This window comes from Doryrhamphus excisus, chromosome 16 (genome assembly GCF_030265055.1).
Source record: "Doryrhamphus excisus isolate RoL2022-K1 chromosome 16, RoL_Dexc_1.0, whole genome shotgun sequence".
NCBI classification, from domain to species: domain Eukaryota; kingdom Metazoa; phylum Chordata; class Actinopteri; order Syngnathiformes; family Syngnathidae; genus Doryrhamphus; species Doryrhamphus excisus.
Genome location: NC_080481.1, coordinates 16,890,001 through 16,913,691, shown reverse-complemented (window position 1 = coordinate 16,913,691; position 23,691 = coordinate 16,890,001). Strand labels below are relative to the sequence as shown.

General features: G+C 39.3%; 1 long non-coding RNA gene across 1 annotated transcript in view; it reads right to left on the bottom strand.

Annotated features, from left to right (window-relative positions):
* LOC131104614 (uncharacterized) overlaps positions 1–23,691 on the bottom strand; it is a 289,804-nt gene that overhangs the window by 210,062 nt on the left and 56,051 nt on the right. Inside the window, exon 2 of the long non-coding RNA XR_009119806.1 lies at positions 20,349–20,459. This is a non-coding gene — a long non-coding RNA (uncharacterized LOC131104614). The remainder of the gene's footprint in view (positions 1–20,348; positions 20,460–23,691) is intronic.

Sequence of the window (23,691 nt, the reverse complement as noted above, 5' to 3'; positions counted from 1 at the left end):
CTATTTTGTTCTTTTCTGAGTGATTACAGGAGTTCATGTAACAATCATTGACAGAGTAATGGCGACGAGATGCGTACAAACTGACAGGTTGTATCGGGACTTTTTCATTTTCAGTATAATAGGCTACGTTCACGCTGCGGGGTTTGACATCCGAGTCGCGTTTTTGGTTTAAATCTGATTTTTGTTTTTTATATATGGTTGTTCATATTACTAAAAAAAAAAGCAAATCCTCCAGAAAGTGACGTGCATTCGAAAAAGCACGATGAGATTGCCGCCAGTGATGTGCATAGTAGTCATGTAGTCCGTGATAACTGACCAATCGAAATACCATTTTCTTTCAGTATTCATCCCTAATGTGATCTCATGATTTGACCTCAGGTTCCTGTGTCGTTCTTTTTTTCAATTTTATCCTAGATGTTTACTTTTTGCGGATTCTTTGCTGATATAGTTAATTTTTCCAAACAGCTAAAATAATGCATAAGGCTAAAAACAACCAATTAGCTAAAAATGTCATCCAATACTTCTCTACAAGAGAGGAGAAATATGATCTCAGGGAAGAAGTACATTTGAAACTTATATGCTAGGACTACGTTAGCGTTAGCATAGCATTTCAGTATGTGGAATCAAACTTTTAATTAATTAATTTTTTTATTTTTTAATTTTATATTTTTTTAATTTTTTAATTTTTTAATTTTATAATTTTATAATTTTTTTAATTTTTTAATTTTTTAATTTTTTAAGTTTTTTAATTTTTTCATTTTTTAATTTTTTAATTTTTTAATTTTTTAATTTTTTAATTAAAAATTTTTAATTAAAAAAAAACAGGAAGTGAACAAATGTAACAGTTACTGATTGTAAAAGTACCAGATGGAGGGGTAGGATTTAAAGCTCATATCACCTCCTACTTTGGTATGTGAAAATTAAATTAAATTAAATTAAATTAAATTAAATTAAATTAAATTAAATTAAATTAAATTAAATTAAATTAAATTAAATTAAATTAAATTAAATTAAATTAAATTAAATTAAATTAAATTAAATTAAATTAAATTAAATTAAATTAAATTAAATTAAAATTCATTTAACGATTAAAAATTATATTAGGAAAGCAGGAAGTGAACAAATGTAACAGTTACTGATTGTAAAAGTACCAGATGGAGGGGTAGGATTTAATAAGCTTTGCTTCTTCCTACTCTTTTCGGACATGTGGAACTGGGAACTGATTATGGGATGCATTCAATTGTAATCTGATGCATGTTCAAATGAAATTAAACCATTACCATTACCAAAAATAACGTTTTTTTCGAATTTCGGTTGTTGAACATTTATCCTAGATAGGACAGTGTTACACCGATAAATTGCTGTTTACTTTTTGTGGATTCTTTGTGTTGCAGAATTTTTTTAGTGCTTTATTTGACTCCTGATTGGCCAAGGGACCACTGTCAATCAATCTCCTCCGTGCCGTCCTATACAGTATAGAATGTTCGGTTTGCCAAATTGACATAAATATTCCATTGTGTTTCCATTCCCGTCACTGGCAAAGAACTACAGCGCATGCAGCGTCAATCCGAAAGCGAAAACGATCCGAAAGCGAAAAGGACAGCCGCCCTTTAGGGTCTTAGTCTAAATCAGCCCACCACGAGAGGCGTGGAATTAAGAGCACAAAATTATCTTTGCGGTAGCAGGGATGCACGAGACCGTTTCAGAGTCACAGTGAGGAAAATCCCTGGGAAGAAACAATCTTCCCAAGCGGGATAATAACATTTAAGGAGTCATCTCATTGGTCTTAAGGAAGAAGCCGGAGTTTTTTTTTCTTAGCCGTGTGTCCATAAATTATAGCTTCAATTGGATAATTGGATCACTTCCTGGAAGATTAATTGCAGTGCCGCGTTCTTGCACGTTTTGTCGGACCAAAGCTGGGAAATATCCGCTTTTATTTTTCCATTGATTGAATGTTTGCTCCATTATTACCGCAAAGGTGAGTATGGACACCATGTTTTCGGACGTCACCGTCCTTGAGAACATAAAGATACACGACCGCAAAGGGAAATAGAAGGAAAATAGGATTTAGGATGTCTTGGCCTGAATTTATGCTTCCCAGTTGTGTGATAAAGTGCTCCATAATCTGGAAATAGAGTTTCCTTTAAAACAACGTTTGAAGCCGGAGGACGAAGAGGAGGAGGGGATGGAAAAAAAAAAAAAGCAGAGCTCAAAGCAGGCCTCATAATCTAATAAATTGATTTGCAATATCCTCTGAAACTGTGAACTGATAAAAGTAGCTTCTCATGTCGCCCCGCCTCGTCTCCAGATCAGCTTAACGCGCTTCGCTGCGACGGAAAGACAAAGAAACGGCCCGCTAGTTTTGCAAAACTATTCCGCTGGCGTTTATGCAAGCACTCATTTGGGCCTTAGCACCGGTCACCCAAGGATTAGGGACCGCTGCACTCCTAATCCCGCTCTCTCTCTCTCTCTCTGTAACCCGGCGCTGCTATTCTTCCAAGCGGAAAGCTCGGATACACCCGAGACGCGGCATTAAACACGACCGGCAAATAAAGATTATCCTTGGATATGACGTCCCGTGTTCTTCTGATTTGCCGGACAGCTGAAGCCAAAACAGACAATAAGCGAGTGACTCGGGTGTCGGCGGGCGGCGTCGTCTGCGCTCGCAGATTGCGGCGCGACACAAAAAATAAGACGCGGCGACTTCACAGGGACTCGAACATGCGAAAGACAAATAGAGTTAATCTGCGCCTCCGCGGGGGCCCTCCTTTTCCAAAAACCTCGGCATTCCTCGCGCTACAGATTTACCACCCATGATTCCGCCATTCGGCTCCGAGAGATGCCACCCTATACCGCAACCCCCCTCGCCAAAAAAACATCTCCACGCACAAAAGGAGTTGAGAAATAAAAATGTGATTTGCTCCTAAATCCTCTCACGGCTCCCTTTTTCGAGGAGCTGAATGGAGCTCCCGGAGGTTTTGTTCTTCTAATGGCTTATTTATCACCGCCTGGTTCGTTATCAGACGCTTTGTTTGGTGTACCTGAGACTCCTGTGGAGGATTACCACAAAAGCTGGCCGCATGTCAAACGCGAGGACAAGATGCAACTAAGACGAGCTTTTGGCACCGCCGCTTGGACCACACGGACCACCGGGGACCCTGGCAGGAGAAACGCTCTTCTCTGCGTGTGTTTAATAAATGCCACTTGACATTGGGAGAGAGGCTTTAGCTGCGTCCCCCCTCTCCCTCCCTCGCCTCCCCGCATCCCCCAATTGGAGGAACGGGAGCTTGCTCCGGATTTGGGCAGTTGGAGGAGCCTATCTCTACGCTGGCAGGGCGCGTCGGGAATTTAATGGCTGTTTGCCTTCCTCTGCCGGCGCCCCTCTTGGCCCGCAGTCGGAGTTGCTTTCATGTGGCTCACAATGTATATGTTTCCCGGCTTCTAAATATATATTAGCGATACACACACTGTGTGTGTGACCTCTGCATGAAAAAAAAAAAACACTTTTTAATCCCACTCCTGCATGCATGCCAAGATTTAGTTTGCCAAAAAACATGCAAGAAAATACAGGATTTACCAGCATTCATAAAAATAAAACATATACGTACAGTATACATATCAATGGGGACTTAACCAGACAGAATATTCCTATATATTATTACCAAAAAAATAACAATAACAATAAACATTACCACATGTTAGCATCACAACCTTGGGTCCTGATGCCAACAGCCAACAGACACTTTGACCCATTGATTCTGCTGGCTCATGCATGCTCCAACAAGACCAAAGGGTGCTGGTTAAAGACTTGGGTGCTCAACGAAGACTTCAGTTTCACGGACACCCGGGTCGAGAAAGACCCAAGTTTCACTGACTCAAGGGTGGTTGACAAAGAACCAAGTTTCACTGACTCAAGGGTGGTCGACAAAGACCCAAGTTTCACTGACTCAAGGGTGGTTGACAAAGAACCAAGTTTCACTGACTCAAGGGTGGTCGAGAAAGACCCAAGTTTCACTGACTCAAGGGTGGTCGAGAAAGACCCAAGTTTCACTGACTCAAAGGTGGTCGATAAAGGCCCAAGTTTCACTGACTCAAGGGTGGTCGAGAAAGACCCAAGTTTCACTGACTCAAAGGTGGTCGATAAAGGCCCAAGTTTCACTGACTCAAGGGTGGTCGAGAAAGACCCAAGTTTCACTGACTCAAGGGTGGTTGAGAAAGACCCAAGGTTAACAAAGACTCAAGTTTTACTGATTCACCGGTTAACAAAGACTCAAGTTTCACTGATTCACCGGTTAACAAAGACTCAAGTTTCACTGATTCACAGGTTAACAAAGACTCAAGTTTCACTGATTCACAGGTTAACAAAGACTCAAGTTCACTGATTCACAGGTTAACAAGGACTCAGGTTTCACTGATTCACAGGTCAACAAAGACTCAAGTTTCACTGATTCACAGGTTAACAAAGACTCAAGTTTTTACAAATTCACAGGTTAACAAAGACTCAAGTTTCACTGATTAACAGGTTAACAAAGTCTCAAGTTACACTGATTCACAGGTTAACAAAGACTCAAGTTTCACAAATTCACGGGTTAACAAAGATTCAAGTTTCACTGATTCACAGGTTAACAAAGACTCGAGTTTTTACAAATTCACAGGTTAACAAAGACTCAAGTTTCACTGATTCACAGGTTAACAAAGACTCAAGTTACACTGATTCACAGGTTAACAAAGACTCAAGTTTCACAAATTCACGGGTTAACAAAGATTCAAGTTTCACTGATTCACAGGTTAACAAAGACTCGAGTTTTTACAAATTCACAGGTTAACAAAGACTCAAGTTTCACTGATTCACAGGTTAACAAAGACTCAAGTTACACTGATTCACAGGTTAACAAAGACTCGAGTTTTTACAAATTCACAGGTTAACAAAGACTCAAGTTTCACTGATTAACAGGTTAACAAAGTCTCAAGTTTCACTGATTCACAGGTTAACAAAGAATCAAGTTTCACTGATTCACAGGTTAACAAAGACTCAAGTTTCACTGATTCACAGGTTAACAAGGACTCAAGTTTCACTGATTCACAGGTTAACAAAGACTCAAGTTTCACTGATTCACAGGTTAACAAAGACTCAAGTTTCAAGGATTCACAGCTTAACAAAGACTCAAGTTTCACTGATTCACAGGTTAACAAGGACTCAAGTTTCACTGATTCACAGGTTGACAAGGACTCAAGTTTCACTGATTCACAGGTTGACAAAGACTCAAGTTTTTACAAATTCACAGGTTAACAAAGACTCAAGTTTCACTGATTCACCGGTTAACAAAGACTCAAGTTTCATTGACTGCCCAACAAAGACTCGGGTTTTGACACAGAGACGCTCAACGGACAATCACAGACTCACGGGTGCTCAAAGAAGACTCGAGCTTCACCGACTCAGGGGTTGACTGGCTCACGAGCGCTTTGACGACTAGTTGATGAAGATGCAACTCATCCATATACAAATGATTCAAGTACCCAATTGACTCATAAGAAGTTGAATCAGTTCAAATCACCCATACATATGTATGTGATTCGATGGAGTCAGTGGACGACATGTTGTGGTCGCCGTCTTCACATGGGTGTTTTTTTTTTACTCTCGCTTCCTCCTTGTTGTTCTACCAGCGATGAGTTTGTCTTTCCTTGCCAGACTCCGAATGTCCTGAGCGTGTGTTTGTGTGTTTTTGTCAGTGAAAATAACCACACGGTGCTAGCAAGGCCGATGCGGTTCTATCTCAGCCTGCCGCAGACTGGACGGGGAGTCTAAAATAGTCGCAAAACCTGCGTACTTGCAGAGGACAGGCGGGGTGTGTCAAAGCCTTACGTACCACTAATGTAACGTTTGACTGCCCAACAATGCAAAGCATTGCGTACAAACACGGAAACACACACACACACACAGCAGGAATATAGTCTCATCCTTCAATCACACACCCGGCTATTCCACCTTTTGACACACACACACTCAGTCACTGAACTGCAAAGGCTATAATTACAACAATCAGCCATGTTGACTTCACAACAAAATGCTACACACTGGACATCGATTCGCACCCTGAGCCGGGTCACGAGATAGCGACTGTCATGATGGATGAGCTTATGCTTTCCGAGCCACTGGTCATCATCGCTTTGGCGCCGAGGAAGCACCCCCATTTCCTGCTCCGCGCTGACCTCCATCAGCCGCCGGAGCGGTCCAGGCCCGGGTTGTGGGGGAGAGGGGCTACATGTCGGCCGATTTATGTGTGTAAATACTACAGGAATTGTCTCTCGTGTTGTTTTGGTACCGTCCAAAGTGCAGCCCGGGGGCCATTTGCGGCCCATGATGATGTTCTTATTGGCCCATGGCACATTCTAAAATAAAAATATAATAGAACTCAGCAGTCATTTTACCAAAATAAAGTCCAAATAAGCTGTCATGTAACGAGTATAACGTCATAACTAAATAAAATTAAATATTAAATAAATTAAATATTAAAGTTTTTATGTTGCATTAAGATAAAATAAGATTAAGTTGTAATTTTTGGAACATTTGGTTGTGAAAATGTTTATAATATTATGGGAAAGTCAAAATATTATGACAAAAATATTGAGACAAATTTGAAATAGTTGGAAAATTAAAAACACATGCAGAAGTACAAAAAGTAGTTTGTAATTTTATGAGAATAATGTCAAAATACTGAGAGAAAAAGTTGTATTCTAACATGCTATGTCTGTATTAGATTTAGGCGTGAGGAAATTAGCTAAAATGCTAACATGCTAACAGTTAGCATGCTAACACCTAGGAAGGTAGCACTCTATAGAGAAAGCGCCAAGGCTGTCCTACAACATCCCTGCAACATGCCATGTCTGTATTAGATTTAGACATGAGGAAATTAGCTAAAAGACTTAAATGCTAACAGTTAGCAAGATAGCACTCTATAGAGAAAGTGCCAAGGCTGTCCTACAACATCCCTGCAACATGCCATGTCTGTATTAGATTTAGGTGTGAGAAAATTGGCTAAAATGCTAACATGCTAACAGTTAGCATGCTAGCACCTAACAAGATAGCACTCTATCGAGAAAGTGCCAAGGCTGTCCTACAATATCCCTGTAACATGCCATGTCTGTATTAGATTTAGGCGTGAGGAAATTAGCTAAAATGCTAACATGCTAACAGTTAGCATGCTAACACCTAGGAAGGTAGCACTCTATAGAGAAAGTGCCAAGGCTGTCCTACAACATCCCTGCAACATGCCATGTCTGTATTAGATTTAGACATGAGGGAATTAGCTAAAATGCTAACATGCTAACAGTTAGCATGCTAACACCTAGCAAGGTAGCACTCTATAGAGAAAGTGCCAAGGCTGTCCTACAACATCCCTGCAACATGCCATGTCTGTATTAGATTTAGACATGAGGGAATTAGCTAAAATGCTAACATGCTAACAGTTAGCATGCTAACACCTAGCAAGGTAGCACTCTATAGAGAAAGTGCCAAGGCTGTCCTACAACATCCCTGCAACATGCCATGTCTGTATTAGATTTAGACATGAGAAAATTAGCTAAAATGCTAACATGCTAACAATTAGCATGCTAACACCTAGCAAGATAGCACTCTATAGAGAAAGTGCCAAGGCTGTCCTACAACATCCCTGCACTATGCCATGTCTGTATTAGATTTAGGCGTGAAGAAATTAGCTAAAATACTTAAATGCTAACAGTTAGCAAGATAGCACTCTATCGAGAAAGTGCCAAGAATCTACAGCTGTTTTTATCAATTTATGATGTTTTTAACTTTTTCCCAACTATTTTAACTTTCTTTTCATATTATTATGACTTTATTTCCATAACGTTTTAGTCAATATAATTTTCCAAACATGACACAATATTACAAGTTTATGCTACTTTTATGCTAAAATTAGTTTTTTTGTTGTTTTTTTAAGTTTTCTTGTTAAATTCTATTTTTAGAACATGCTGTTCTGACCCCCCTGCTTTTGTCGGACATGTTTTTCGATGATTGCTGATCTTTTTTAAGCTATCAAGGCCCTCGATTACACGTGACGGATGTTCAAGCCTTGGCGTGAGGTCCGACATGCTGAGTTGCAGCAAAACCGAGGTGTTTCCTGCCGCAGCTTTCATTTTCCAATCACAACTCTTAAAGCGACACCACCGCCGCCGCCGCTACCACCACGACCTTCCCTGGCTCTTGATTTCCCCAAAGTGCTGCATTTTATGTGTGCTTTACTTTGGAAGGAGAACGCCGACGGGGTCAGGAGGAGCAGAGACGAGCACCCGAGACGTGGGAGAGTGAAATGAGGTGGCTGTTTATTCTCCTCACCAGAGTTACATACGTTTTTTTTTTTTTTTTTTTCCCGCGAGTGGCTTTTGGCGGGCGGCCTGAAACAACAGCAGAGGCCATGTATACAAATGATATGTCTTGCATGGACAGGGGGGGGGGCTGGATGGGAGCATGGCAGAGTACGATTCCCACAAAAAATAATAGCAATACATCAAATGATCTTTTCTTTCTAACACCCCCTTTTGGAATTTTTTTTTTTTTTTTTCCCGTATGTCCGTTTTTCCCCATCTTTCTGCAAAGGGTTCATCTGGAGGCTGTACCAGATTATTCAAACTAAGCGCTCACGTTTCATTTTGCAGAGGAAGCCATCAGTGACGTTGATAGATTGCAGCGAGGAAGAAGTGTCCTAATTGAAATGAATATCACAATCTCACACCCCCCCCGACCCCCCCACCGCGTGTATTTTTCCTGTCTCCCCTCAAAACAGCAGACAAATAACACACTTTACGCCGCAATCATAACAACAAAAGCTGTTCATTCTTAGCATTGTTCCGTCATACTCTATATTATACTTGTTGTTAGCTCCGCCCCCTAACATTAAACACGGCATATCATTGGCTGATATTTACTTAACCCTGCGGGTGTCCGAACTTTACCCAGCAAACGACCCCGCAGATAAAAGAATGCAACTTTGCCACATTGATATCTTGGAAGTTTGGATATTTCCAAGGGCCCTCAAACGTCTCATAAAAACACATTATTCTGCTTTGATCTTAATTCACGTGTTGAAAACGACGTCAAAATTTTGACCGCTGCCCCTTCTTTGTCATGCAATCGACAATTCCATGTTACCGCTAATGGTTAGCATGTTAGCATTTTGCTCCTTTTATTATTATTTTTTTTCATTTTACTCCTGTTTAAAGGCCTATACAAGCATGGCATGATGTAAGAATGCTTCAGGACAGTCTTGGCACATTTGATGCTTGGATGCTAACTGTTAGCATGTTAGCATTTTAGCTAATCTCACATCTAAATCTAATATGGAAATGCAATCTCGCAGGGATGTTGTAGGACAGCCTTGGCATTTTCTCTATAGAGTGCTATCTTCCTAGGTGTTAGCATGCTAACTGTTAGCATGTTAGGTAATTTTCTCACGCCTAAATCTAATACAGACATGGCATGTTGCAGGATGTTGTAGGACAGCCTTGGCACTTTCTCTATAGAGTGCTTTCTTCCTAGGTGTTAGCATGCTAACTGTTAGCATGTTAGCATTTTAGCTAATTTTCGCATGCCTACATCTAATTCAGACATGGCATGTTGCAGGGATGTTGTAGGACAGCCTTGGCACTTTCTCTATAGAGTGCTATCTTGCTAGGTGTTAGCATGTTAACATTTTAGCTAATTTTCTCACGCCTAAGTTTAATACAGACATGGCATGTTGCAGGGATGTTGTAGGACAGCCTTGGCACTTTCTCTATAGAGTGCTATCTTCCTAGGTGTTAGCATGCTAACTGTTAGCATGTTAGCATTTTAGCTAATTTCCTCACGCCTAAATCTAATACAGACATGGCATGTTGCAGGGATGTTGTAGGACAGCCTTGGCACTTTCTCTATAGAGTGCTATCTTTTTTTTTTTCGTTTTTTAAAGTCCCAAAGTACAAGAAACTAAAAGAACATTAAAAAGTTGTCAAAAAAAAAAAGTTGTCATTTTGGAAAATCAGGTTGTGAAAAAACTTGTAATGATACGGGAATAAAGGCAAAATATTACGGGAATAAAGATATAATCACAAGAAGAATATCAACAGGAACAAAGTTGTAAGAAAATAACATCATAATATAGTGAGGAAAAAAATGTAATTTTCAAACAATAAACCTGAAATTTTCAATAAAAAAAATATTTTGTTGGGTTTTTTTTTAAGTCCCAAAGTACGAGAAAATAACAAAACATAAAAAAGTTAGGTTGCGGAAAAACTTGTAATGATACGGGAATAAAGAAATAATATTACGAGAATAAAGATATAATTACAAGAAGAACATTAACAGTTAAAATAGTTGGAAAAAATACAACAGTAGTAATTGAAAAAAGCCTGTAATTGTATGAGAATAAAGTCAAAATATTTAGAGAAAAAGCTCGTATTCTAATGAGAAAAAAGATTATAATTTTAAGAGAATAACATGGTAATATGGTGAGGGAAAAATAATATCATTTTAAAACAACAAACCTGAAATTTTCAATTAAAAAAATATTTTATTGGGAGTTTTTTAAGTCCAAAGTACGAGAAAATAACAAAACATTAAAAAGTCAGGTTGCATTAAAACTTATGTATGATACGGGAATAAAGGCGAAATATTACAGGAATAAAGATATAATTACAAGTAGAACATTAAAATAGTTGGAAAAAAACAACAGTAATAATTGAAAAAAGCCTGTAATTTTTTTTTTTAATTTAAATTTTTTTTTAATTTTTGTAATTTAAATTTTTGAGAAAATATCGCAGTCCAATGACACAAAAGTTTTAATTTTACAGCAATAACCTCTTTATGTCACAAAGAAAAATAATGTCATTTCAGTAGCATAGAGTTGAAAAATTCAAGCCAAAATATGTTTATTTTTTTTATAAATGTTCCAAAATGGCCGCTACGGAAGAGGCTGCCTTTGGAAAACTGTCCGGGATTCAATAAGTTCCTGAATATACTTGTGATTAAACCCGCGATGGAGCGAATCAGCGCCATTGAAAGACCGCAAGACATCACAGCATCACATCCAGCAGATGCGCCGGCCTCGCCGAAAGGACGCCAAAGCGAGCAGCCAAGAAGGTCGCCACCGGGATTCACGTTCCTGAAGGTGATCCACCTTGACAAGCAATAAAGGAAGTCACCGAGACGACCTTCTCGTGTTTGGACAGCGTGGAGGAGACAAATGACGGCGCTTGTGCGTATGACTAAGTGGACACTTCCACCAAAGTGGATCTGAGTGAAAGGCCGACAAATCGGCGCTGGCAGCTCCACCTCCACCTGGCCCCTTTCTGCTCCCGTCAACGTCGCTTGGGCGCGGGAGCTGACGCTTAACGGCCTGCGGCGCTGCGGCGCGACCCGTGACTTCACAGCCAAAATGCCAAACGTAATTGGCGCGCTAAGCTCGTGTGTGTCATGAAGAGGATGGAGAGGTCGCAAGCGGGGGCTGTACGAGGGGGGGCGGTGGGCGGGTGTCACCTGGTTAAGAGACGGTTGGCGATGTCACCTGAAGGGTAACGACCCCGACCTCGGGAGGAAGAGGCCCCGGCCGGGCAACTTGTTTGGATAATTTATCGCCACATAATGATCTCGTGCCCCCCGCCCCCCCTGCCGCCCCTCAAGTATCGTCGAGCGTACGTCTTGTGACAGCGAGTCTATTTGAGTCACAGCAGGTTGGAGAACATGTCAGCGACAAAGACGTTCCCGGCATTTCCTGGTATGGACAGGAAGCACCTCAAAAGAGGACCAATGCATGTGCCGCCCAACTGGGGGCCCTGAGCAGCATTTTTTTAATGACTTTTCATTTTTTTCCAAAATATATGAATCCATCATCACTGTTTCATGGCTGAATGCAGCACATTAATAATCCAAAATATGCATATTAAGCAAATTTGTATTATTATGTCTTTGGTAGGCTGCACGGTGGACGAGTAGAAGTAGAAACCAGGTATTGAATCTGTCCCAGGAGCAGCTGTACCATTACACCACCATTATTCTCATTTCCTGCCACCGACAGGACATTTCCTGTATTCATTTATCTGTACTGTACAGACTGAACTTCCAACTGAAACCATTAATGGAATCTGTACCAGTAGCAGCTGTACCATTACACCACCATTATTCTCATTTCCTACCACCGACGGGACATTTCCTGTTTTTGAGCATTGTATATTAAAATATAGTAATATATTGGCCCTATTATTAGTATTCAAATCAGGAATGGAATCTTTACCAGTAGCAGCTGTACCATTACACCACCATTATTCTCATTTCCTGCCACCGACAGGACATTTCCTGTATTCATTTGTCTGTACTGTACAGACTGAACTTCCAACTGAAACCAGGAATTGAATCTGTACCAGTAGCAGCTGTACCATTACACCAGCATTATTCTCATTTCCTGCCACCGACAGGACGTTTCCTGTATTTATTTATCTGTACTGTACAGACTGAACTTCCAACTGAAACAAGGAATTGAATCTGTACCAGTAGCAGCTGTACCATTACACCACCATTATTCTCATTTCCTGCCACCGACAGGACATTTCCTGTTTTTGAGCATTGTATATTAAAATAGGGTAATATATTGGCCCTATTATTAGTATTCAAACCAGGAATGGAATCTGTACCAGTAGCAGCTGTACCATTACACCACCATTATTCTCATTCCCTGCCACCGACAGGGCATTTCCTGTTTTTTAGCATTGTATATTAAAATATAGTAATATATTGGACCTATTATTAGTATTCAAACCAGGAATGGGATCTGTACCAGTAGCAGCTGTACCATTACACCACCATTATTCTCATTTCCTGCCACCGACAGGACATTTCCTGTATTCATTTATCTGTACTGTACAGACTGAACTTCCAACTGAAACCAGGATTGAATCTGTACCAGTAGCAGCTGTAGCATTACACCAGCATTATTCTCATTTCCTGCCACCGACAGGACATTTCCTGTTTTTGAGCATTGTATATTAAAATAGGATAAGATATTGGCCCTATTATTAGTATTCAAACCAGAAATGGAATCTGTACCAGTAGCAGCTGTACCATTACACCACCATTATTCTCATTCCCTGCCACCGACAGGGCATTTCCAGTTAGCATTGTATATTAAAATATAGTAATATATTGGACCTATTATTAGTATTCAAACCAGGAATGGGATCTGTACCAGTAGCAGCTGTACCATTACACCACCATTATTCTCATTTCCTGCCACCGACAGGACATTTCCTGTATTCATTTATCTGTACTGTACAGACTGAACTTCCAACTGAAACCAGGAATTGAATCTGTACCAGTAGCAGCTGTACCATTACACCAGCATTATTCTCATTTCCTGCCACCGACAGGACGTTTCCTGTATTTATTTATCTGTACTGTACAGACTGAACTTCCAACTGAAACAAGGAATTGAATCTGTACCAGTAGCAGCTGTACCATTACACCACCATTATTCTCATTTCCTGCCACCGACAGGACATTTCCTGTTTTTGAGCATTGTATATTAAAATAGGGTAATATATTGGCCCTATTATTAGTATTCAAACCAGGAATGGAATCTGTACCAGTAGCAGCTGTACCATTACACCACCATTATTCTCATTTCCTGCCACCGACAGGGAATTTCCTGTTTTTGAGCATTGTATATTAAAATATAGTAATATATTGGCCCTATTATTAGTATTCAAATCAGGAATGGAATCTTTACCAGTAGCAGCTTTACCATTACACCACCATTATTCTCATTTCCTGCCACCGACAGGACATTTCCTGTATTCATTTATCTGTATGTACAGACTGAACTTCCAACTGAAACCAGGAACTGAATCTGTACCATTAGCAGCTGTACCATTACACCAGCATTATTCTCATATCGTGCCACCGACAGGACATTTCCTGTTTTTGAGCATTGTATATTAAAATGGGGTAATATATTGGCCCTATTATTAGTATTCAAACCAGGAATGGAATCTGTACCAGTAGCAGCTGTACCATTACACCAGCATTATTCTCATTTCCTGCCACCGACAGGACATTTCCTGTTTTTGAGCATTGTATATTAAAATATAATAATATATTGGCCCTATTGATAGCATTCAAACCAGGAATGGAATCTGTACCAGTAGCAGCTGTACCATTACACCACCATTATTTTCATTCCCTGCCACCGACAGGGCATTTCCTGTTTTTTAGCATTGTATATTAAAATATAGTAATATATTGGACCTATTATTAGTATTCAAACCAGGAATGGGATCTGTACCAGTAGCAGCTGTACCATTACACCACCATTATTCTCATTTCCTGCCACCGACAGGACATTTCCTGTATTCATTTATCTGTACTGTACAGACTGAACTTCCAACTGAAACCAGGAATTGAATCTGTACCAGTAGCAGCTGTACCATTACACCAGCATTATTCTCATTTCCTGCCACCGACAGGACGTTTCCTGTATTTATTTATCTGTACTGTACAGACTGAACTTCCAACTGAAACAAGGAATTGAATCTGTACCAGTAGCAGCTGTACCATTACACCACCATTATTCTCATTTCCTGCCACCGACAGGACATTTCCTGTTTTTGAGCATTGTATATTAAAATATGGTAATATGTTGGCCCTATTATTAGTATTCAAACCAGGAATGGAATTTGTACCAGTAGCAGCTGTACCATTACACCACCATTATTCTCATTTTCTGCCACCGACAGGACATTTCCTGTATTCATTTATCTGTACTGTACAGACTGAACTTCCAACTGAAACCAGGAATGGAATCTGTACCAGTAGCAGCTGTACCATTACACCACCATTATTCTCATTCCCTGCCACCGACAGGACATTTCCTGTTTTTGAGCATTGTATATTAAAATGTAGTAATATATTGGCCCTATTATTAATATTCAAACCAGGAATGGAATCTGTACCAGTTGCAGCTGTACCATTACACCACCATTATTTTCATTTCCTGCCACCGACAGGGCATTTCCTGTTTTTTAGCATTGTATATTAAAATATAGTAATATATTGGCCCTATTATTGGTATTCAAACCAGGAATGGAATCTGTACCAGTAGCAGCCGTACCATTACACCACCATTATTCTCATTTCCTGCCACCGACAGGACATTTCCTGTATTCATTTATCTGTACTGTACAGACTGAACTTCCAACTGAAACCAGGAATTGAATCTGTACCAGTAGCAGCTGTACCATTACACCAGCATTATTCTCATTTCCTGCCACCGACAGGACGTTTCCTGTATTTATCTGTACTGTACAGACTGAACTTCCAACTGAAACAAGGAATTGAATCTGTACCAGTAGCAGCTGTACCATTACACCACCATTATTCTCATTTCCTGCCACCGACAGGACATTTCCTGTTTTTGAGCATTGTATATTAAAATAGGGTAATATATTGGCCCTATTATTAGTATTCAAACCAGGAATGGAATCTGTACCAGTAGCAGCTGTACCATTAAACCACCATTATTCTCATTCCCTGCCAGCGACAGGGCATTTCCTGTTTTTTAGCATTGTATATTAAAATATAGTAATATGTTGGACCTATTATTAGTATTCAAACCAGGAATGGGATCTGTACCAGTAGCAGCTGTACCATTACACCACCATTATTCTCATTTCCTGCCACCGACAGGACATTTCCTGTATTCATTTATCTGTACTGTACATACTGAACTTCCAACTGAAACCAGGAATTGAATCTGTACCAGTGGCAGCTGTACCATTACACCAGCATTATTCTCATTTCCTGCCACCGACAGGATGTTTCCTGTATTTATTTATCTGTACTGTACAGACTGAACTTCCAACTGAAACAAGGAATTGAATCTGTACCAGTAGCAGCTGTACCATTACACCACCATTATTCTCATTTCCTGCCACCGACAGGACATTTCCTGTTTTTGAGCATTGTATATTAAAATAGGGTAATATATTGGCCCTATTATTAGTATTCAAACCAGGAATGGAATCTGTACCAATAGCAGCTGTACCATTACACCAACATTATTCTCATTCCCTGCCAGCGACAGGGCATTTCCTGTTTTTTAGCATTGTATATTAAAATATAGTAATATATTGGACCTATTATTAGTATTCAAACCAGGAATGGGATCTGTACCAGTAGCAGCTGTACCATTACACCACCATTGTTCTCATTTCCTGCCACCGACAGGACATTTCCTGTATTCATTTATCTGTACTGTACAGACTGAACTTCCAACTGAAACCAGGAATTGAATCTGTACCAGTAGCAGCTGTACCATTACACCAGCATTATTCTCATTTCCTGCCACCGACAGGACGTTACCTGTATTTATTTATCTGTACTGTACAGACTGAACTTCCAACTGAAACAAGGAATTGAATCTGTACCAGTAGCAGCTGTACCATTACACCACCATTATTCTCATTTCCTGCCACCGACAGGACATTTCCTGTTTTTGAGCATTGTATATTAAAATAGGGTAATATATTGGCCCTATTATTAGTATTCAAACCAGGAATGGAATCTGTACCAGTAGCAGCTGTACCATTACACCACCATTATTCTCATTTCCTGCCACCGACAGGACATTTCCTGTATTCATTTATCTGTACTGTACAGACTGAACTTCCAACTGAAACCAGGAATTTAATCTGTACCAGTAGCAGCTGTACCATTACACCACCATTATTCTCATTTCCTGCCACCGACAGGACGTTTCCTGTATTTATTTATCTGTACTGTACAGACTGAACTTCCAACTGAAACAAGGAATTGAATCTGTACCAGTAGCAGCTGTACCATTACACCACCATTATTCTCATTTCCTGCCACCGACAGGACATTTCCTGTTTTTGAGCATTGTATATTAAAATAGGGTAATATATTGGCCCTATTATTAGTATTCAAGCCAGGAATGGAATCTGTACCAGTAGCAGCTGTACCATTACACCACCATTATTCTCATTTCCTGCCACCGACAGGACATTTCCTGTATTCATTTATCTGTACTGTACAGACTGAACTTCCAACTGAAACCAGGAATTGAATCTGTACCAGTAGCAGCTGTACCATTACACCAGCATTATTCTCATTTCCTTCCACCGACAGGACATTTCCTGTTTTTGAATATTGTATATTAAAATAGGGTAATATATTAGCCCTATTATTAGTATTCAAACCAGAAATGGAATCTGTACCAGTAGCAGCTGTACCATTACACCACCATTATTGGAATTTCCTGCCACCGACAGGGCATTTCTTTTACTATTTTCTTACCTGGAGATTCATTGGGAGCCGGTCCAAGAGCATAACGGGCACACTGGGAACACTGGGAACACTGGGAACACTGGGAAAGCGCAAGGTGCGCAGCCTCACACGCAGAGGACGCCTTTTAAAGCCTTTTCGAAAGCTCCCAACAATCCCAATCATTGTTCTCCAGATGCCAGTTAATGGCGCCAATTGAGATTTCAAGGGTTCCCGAACCACACAAGGTATTTAACGCGGCTCGCTCGGCGCTCCCCCGTCTCACTTATTGTTTTCCTTTTGATGGAATTTTCTTCAAAGCGCGCCTCTTAACGTTCTCAGATCATCCGGCCCCCTCGTTTGCAAATCCAGAAACCCCCCCACCACCATCCATACCCCCCCACCCCTGCCCTCATTTGCGCGTGGAGGTGCTTTACCTTTAGGAAAAGCAACATCAGGCTTTATTAAGGGCAAGAGGAAGTAAAAACAGAGTGGTATTTCTCTCCCCGGGAGACTAAACAGAACAAGAAATAACACGAGCGGTGCGTATTAATGTATGCCCTTTGATGTGCGCCGTGCACCGTCCTGTACCGCCATTAACTATTTAACGGAAACATCACATTTGTCAAAATTAAAGCACGCACCCACCACTGGAGGTTGAGGGAAGTGTCGCAGAGTTGGAGGAGACCAAAAAGGCCCAATTAGGCTCAATTTCTTTTCTTTTCTTTTTGAAGTAGGGACACAAATACAAGCCTGTGTGTGTGTGTGTGTGTGTGTGTGTGTATTCCATCACACAATATCTTAGCTCCCTCTAGTGGCACTTTCATACTAAAGGTATGTAGTAAGTGTATAGTATTGCAATATTAAGATATATTATATGTAAAAAAAAAATTTTTTTGCACTTTAAATTCAGTATAATTTGCAGTATAATTTATATATGTATGCATTTTTTTCTGCATTTTAAATTATAATACATTACTATTAATGTCTATTATATATAACAGTGTTGTTTTTGAGCATTGTATATTAAAATAGTTTTTTTAGCATTTTAAATCAAAATATAGTGATATTAATTTGCATTATATTTTTCAGAAGTAGTATAAAGATGTTGTATGTAAGATTATTTTTAATAATTTAAATGATATTGTAGATGTATTAAGGTGCGTTTTGCATTTTAAATCATAGAATAGTGCAGAGATTCTCAAATAGTAGGGCGGGACCCCCCTGGGGGGGGTGAAATGTGAACTGTCAGGGGGGCGTGAGAGGCAGGGAGGACTTTTAAGACCAAAATCAACATACAATTTGACTCTTAAATATGCATACATGCTGCACAATTCTCCATTTATAGGTAAATAAACACTTTCTCAATCGTATTTCTCACCCCCGTGGGGGGGCATGACGGAAAATAATTGACAAGCACTTTTTTTTTCATACTACAGTAGTTGCATTATACAGTATATAACATATTTTTTGTATTTAAAGTGATAGTATAGTAGTATTAAGGTGTAACAGCATTATGCTATAGTGGTATAATGAAGTGTTATAAGTAACATAATTATATTTTTTAGTATTTAAAATGATAGTATTGTATTAAGGTGTACTATAATGTATGGAAGAGGAATTTCATACATTTAAAATTATAGCATAGGAATATTAAGTATTTAACAGGAATTATAGTGCATTATATGTATGTGTTATATTATAATTAGAATGATTAAATATAAATTAAATATTAAATATATTAATTATTAAATATAAATATTATAATTATAATATTATTAATAATAATTATATTTGTTAGCATTTTTAATTATAGTACTGTCGTATTAAGGTGCAGTATTTTCTGCATTTTAAATCACAGCATAGTACTATTAAGCTGCATTATATGTGAAATTATTTTTGTTTTGCATTTTAAATCATAATATAGATTTTTCTTATTTTAAATTATAGTATAGCAGAATTAAGGTCAATTGTATATATGTGTATAATTCAATATAATTTTTTTTATGTGATGGATTTTAGCATTTTAAATTACTGTATTAAGGTGCATTTTATATGTATAGTATAATAAATATGTTTCACTGGAACAATTGATTTAGATATATTTTATTTAATTTTATATATATAGTATAATAAATATGTTTTTACTGGAACAATTGATATAGATATATTTAATTTTATTTAATTTATATGTTAGATATATTTTATTTAATTCGATATCTTTTGTATGCATATGTTATATTGGCACAAACATATGACGATGACTCCGGCGTCATTGGGATACAATGGTTTCATCAAACAAGTCAAACTAATTGAAAAGAGGGAAGGGAAAAAAAAGACAAGAGACGCTTGCTCATTTTGCAAAGTGTCAAGTGGCCCTTAGACGCGGCAGTGGAATCTGTGCAGCGGGCAAACAAACACCAAAGTGCAGCCATCAAACGATGACGACTAAAACAATGGGAACGGCACGAGAACGGGAACAGCGGTCACATCCAGCGGGTAATATCTGGCAATTAATCACTTGATTAATATGCCCTTAAACACACAACGTGACAGTGACAAATCCCGTTCACACGTTTGCGATCCCGAAAACGATAATTATCCAATGAAAGTCTCATTTGTCAAACGCAGAGAGAGAGAGAGAGAGAGAGAAAAAGAGAGAGAGAGAGGGAGGGTGGGTTCCCACTTCCGCTCGGCAGTATCACCCTTTTTTCATTTTTCCAAGGTCGCTACTCCGACAAACGCGCCGATCCCAGCCGTGGTGACGCAAACCGACACAGGAAGCCGTCTGCCGTTTTGCCGGTTTCCACAGTAACTTTAAGAAATCGTTGCCTAGAAACCGGGAGTTGGATGCACTTCAGCTGGACCGCCGCAAAACGTCTCCCATCAGCCCCACTGATCTCTCAAATGTGCTCGCGGCTAACGAGGAGCCTGCCGACAAAGCTATCTGAAATATCGTTCGTTACCGTAATATTTTTTTGCGTCATTAGCAAGCACGTATTTTTTGATCTTTCGTCATTCCTACCTTAACACATCAGGAGCAGCGCTTTTCTCCAAATGGAAAACACGTCTTTCCGGCCTTCCTCCGAACAACACTTCCTCCCATCTTGACGGTCATCTTGCTCTTCACAAAAATCTGTGAAAATTGGCAAAAAAAAAATGTGATTAATTGCGATTAATTGATTGTGATTAATTAATTTACAAGTGGTAACTAATGTGATTTTTTAAAAATGTTTTATTACATTACTCAATTATTTTTAATAAATATAAAAATAATTTTAAAAATTATTTACAGATGTTACTTTAAAAGTTTACCATTTATTTTATTTTAATTTAAGATATTAGTCATATCACAGGCCTGAAACATACTAAATGTAACTCTTTTTTTAATTAAGTTATTGTTCAATAAATATTGAAATACCATTTTTTATTATTTATTTAAATAAAGTTATAATAATATATTAAATAATTTTAAAAAAATTATTGACAGCTCTAGTAAAAATAAAAACTTAATGTCTGCCCAAAACAACATTCAGAGAGACCATTAACCATCAGTTATTAATTAATTTATCAGCTATGATTAATCTTTTTTTAACTTTTTTAAAATTATTATTTCATAAAAAAAATTTAATAAATTCATAAAAAATGTGTTTAAAAAATACATTAAAGAAATCAATAATTAAATTATCTTGTCTGATTTTAAAAAGATTAATCATCTGACTGTCCTAATAAAAAGATGTCTGCCCAAAACAACATTAGGGTCTATGCTGGAGCCTATCCCAGCTGTCTTCGGGCTACAGGCGGGGGTACACCCTGGACTGGTGGCCAGCCAATCACAGGGCACATATAGACAAACAACCATTCACACTCACATTCATACCTATGGAAAATTTGGAGTCGCTAATTAACCTAGCATGTTTTTTTTTTTGGAATGTGGGAGGAAACCGGAATACATGCAAGAAGAACATGCAAACTCCACACAGGGATGGCCGAGGGTGGAATTGAATTCAGGTCTTGTAGCTGTGAGGCCTAAACGCTAGCCACTCGACTACTATGCAGCCCTGGGTGATGAATTAATTTATATGTTGTGATTAATCTGACTTTTTTTTAAATTAAAGTCACAACCTGTGTTGATTTGTTGTAGTCTAGGAATGGAATATTTTCCCTCTGCACTCAACACGCCTTTGATGTGTCTTGTTCAAAGCAGAGGGAAAATATTCCATTCCGAACACACTCTTATGTCACTAAAGTCACAACCAGTGTTGATTTGTTGTCGTCTAGGAATGGAATATTTTCTCTCTGCAATCAACACGCCTTCGACGTGTCTTGTTCAAAGCAGCGGGAAAATATTCCATTCCGAACACACCCTTATGTCACTGAAGTCACAACCCGTGTTGATTTGTTGTAGTCTAGGAATGGAATATTTTCCCTCTGCAATCAAAACGCACTTGACGTGTCTTGTTCAAAGCAGAGGGAAAATATTCCATTCCGAACACACCCTCATGTCACTAAAGTCACAACCCGTGTTGATTTGTTGTTGTCTAGGAATGGAATATTTTCCCTCTGCAATCAAAACGCATTTGACGTGTCTTGTTCAAAGCAGAGGGAAAATATTCCATTCCGAACACACCCTCATGTCACTAAAGTCACAACCCGTGTTGATTTGTTGTCGTCTAGGAATGGAATATTTTCTCTCTACAATCAACACGCCTTCGACGTGTTTTGTTCAAAGCAGAGGGAAAATATTCCATTCTGAACACACCCTTATGTCACTAAAGTCACAACCAGTGTTGATTTGTTGTAGTCTAGGAATGGAATATTTTCCCTCTACAATCAAGGACACATTATTATTCATTAAATGTAAAAAAAAATACTTTAATTTAAAATTTCATTTTAAAAAATACTAATTAAATAAAAAAAATATAAAAATAAAAATATTTAATTCTTCCATTCAATAAATTATGATATTATGATTTTTTTTACAGTTTTTAAAATCCTCATTTTGGACATCCCAGCAGACTTGATTCATTTTTACACAACGGAGGCTCCATTCACAGCCGGTTTGCTCATTCCGCCGTGACCCAATTTCCTCATTTGCAAAGATTCAAATGTAGTTCAGCATAAAAGTGAAACAGGGATAAACAAAAAAAAAAATGATAAAAAGATTTCTCTGATTTTCACTTGGATCCTTCAGTCGGGGTCCGGAGGGAAAATCCTGCTAGAGGGAGGATTGCTACGGACACTAATAATGCAGAGATTACCCTCCCCCATGATGAAAGGTTTATGCGGCCACCTCATTTAGACATGCTGATATTCAATATTAAAGCAGAGGAAGGACTCTTGGTCCACATCAAAACGCCTTCATCCCTTTTGCTGCAAACTATTGCCACATCTTTATTTATGACACGATAACTTGTGGTGAAAAATAAGCGTCTGGTGTTGAAAAATAATCCTCATTTGCATCGTCATTGCCAAAGTTGCGCCACATGTGACAGCGGCGTGAAGTGTGGCCGTCAGCCCCGCCGTGTGACAGCATATCTTCAGCGCCACGCGTACGCATCAAGGGCTGAGTCTGAGGGCCCGGTCAGGCGGCACGACGGCCCGGGGAGAGCTGTGTAGAAGCGGGGGTGGGGGCGGGGTCTCTTTGGCCCGCACTTGCTCCCCCGGCGCTCACCTAATGAGCTCCCGACGTGCGACAACGCCGCACGCGCCCCTGCCGACGCCGACGCCGTTCGGGGAGCGGTATGCGCATATAAATACACGGCACGCACGACCGCCGCGCTAAATTCCGAGCACCAACGCGCATGTCTCAGCATACAGACAAAAGTCGAGGGCGAACAAGCATGCGGACACATTGCGGCGGCATGTGAACATGTTCCATGTCATACGTTTTCCTTCTGAAAAGGTAAGCTTCCGGAAAAGCTCCGACTAGAGAAACATGTGACATTATCTCATGTTTTTAAACCTTACGTAACAACAAATTGTAGAGGGAAAATATTCCATTCCTAGACTACAACAAATCAACACGGGTTGTGACTTTAGTGACATGAGGGTGTGTTCGCCATGGAATATTTTCCCTCTGCTTTGAACAAGACATGTCGAAGGTGTGTTGATTGCAGAGGGAAAATATCCCATTCCTAGACTACAACAAATCAACACGGGTTGTGACTTTAGTGACATAAGGGTGTGTTCGGAATGGAATATTTTCCCTCTGCTTTGAGCAAGACACATCGAAGGCGTTTTGATTGCAGAGGGAAAATATTCCATTCCTAGACTACAACAAATCAACGCGGGTTGTGACTTTAGTGACATAAGGGTGTGTTTTGAACAAGACACGTCAAAGGCGTGTTGATTGCAGAGGGAAAATA